This window comes from Chrysochloris asiatica, unplaced genomic scaffold (genome assembly GCF_000296735.1).
Source record: "Chrysochloris asiatica unplaced genomic scaffold, ChrAsi1.0 scaffold00327, whole genome shotgun sequence".
In the NCBI taxonomy this organism is placed as follows: domain Eukaryota; kingdom Metazoa; phylum Chordata; class Mammalia; order Afrosoricida; family Chrysochloridae; genus Chrysochloris; species Chrysochloris asiatica.
Window position 1 is genome coordinate 1,071,271 of NW_006408845.1, and position 1,441 is coordinate 1,072,711.

At 40.9% G+C, this 1,441-nt stretch overlaps 1 pseudogene; it reads right to left on the reverse strand.

Annotated features, from left to right (window-relative positions):
* Nucleotides 1-221: 221 nt before the first annotated feature.
* On the reverse strand, nt 222-632 carry LOC102837182 (annotated as a pseudogene).
* Nucleotides 633-1,441: the final 809 nt, after the last annotated feature.

Below are 1,441 nucleotides of genomic sequence, written 5' to 3' on the forward strand. Positions count from 1 at the left end.
TGCCCAAAACTGTGAGTAATATTTGATTGCTCTGGGAATGCAGAGAACATGATGATCAGGATTAATAAAGTAAAAAGTAGCCCTTAATATGTGTCTTTTTATTTTGGCACCAAATATCTTTCTTTAGCCCTCACAGTTGGTTCTGCTAAACCCCTAAAGAGTCTCCTGCCATTTTTTTTTTTTTTTTTTTTGCATTTTTAATGACTGAAAGAAAAGGGGATCTAAAACCGCAGCTTCTGGAAGAACCACTTGTTTTTGCCTGTCTTGTACCTCTCCTCAAATTTGACTTTGGCCTCCCGGCGGGCCTTGAGCTTAAGGGCAGGGTCTCTGAAGACATCCTTGTTGACAACTGTTTTGTCCAAGGGGATATCCACAGAGTACCTGGTGGGCATGAGGTGATTATAGTTATAAACTTTCACAAAAGACTTGATCTTTGACCTCTTGGCAATTTTCTTCTTGCCCATTGCAGCTGTCACTTTGCGGGGATAGCGGTCAATTCCAGCCACCGGAGCATGGCTATAGGGGCGATCGGAGGTACCATCATCAATGTTCTTGACAATGACGGCTTTGCGTCCGGAGTAGCGTCCGGCCAGGACCAGCACCACCTTCCCGGGTTTCATGAACTTGCCCATTTCGATAGTAGCCACCCAGGCCGACAGCCTCTATCTTTTATAGAGCTCCCAGGACTTTGGATGACAAATTGTATACTGTGTTATGCACTAAGAAAAGTGACTCACTTGTCAGACTCACTAGCATCCACAAATATAAGGAGAAACAATATGTATCTATAAACATTCAATTCAAGTAAAAATGTCAGAGAAACCATTATAAATTAGCCCAGAAACTCCTATTCTGCAAAAGGTCACACAGATCCAAAACTCTTATCCAATCCTACCAAGGCTTTATATATTATCTTTATATATTGTTGTTAAGTGCCTTCGAGTCAGTTCTGACTCATAGTGACCCTGTAAAGGTTTCTGAGGAGCAGCTGGTGAGTTTGAGCCACCGACCTTGGGGTTCAAACTGACTGTGGGTCAGTGCTTGTCCTGCAGTGCAACACCAGGACTCCATATATTATCTTGTGGCAGTGAAAAATCAGGACCCTGAATAAATACTTTATAAACTACCAGTATGGACCATATTTTACTTGCTATTAAATTTCTGACTTGCATCAACTTGGTTTATTTGAGGTCTGGGTTAATTTATAGTGATTAATTAATCATGCACATCCTCATTAATGCTGAAACACTACCACCACCTCTTTGATCGTTTACTCCACACCAGATTATGTGAATTCTGTTTGCACAAACATTCTCCTTTGGTTTTCTTTATAGATCTGTGTGCATGACCAGAGGAAAGAAAAATGATTTTAAGACCAAGGTGACATCTGACCAGACATGTAGGCACATACATGTAAACTTTCATGTACTAAATTGGGTAT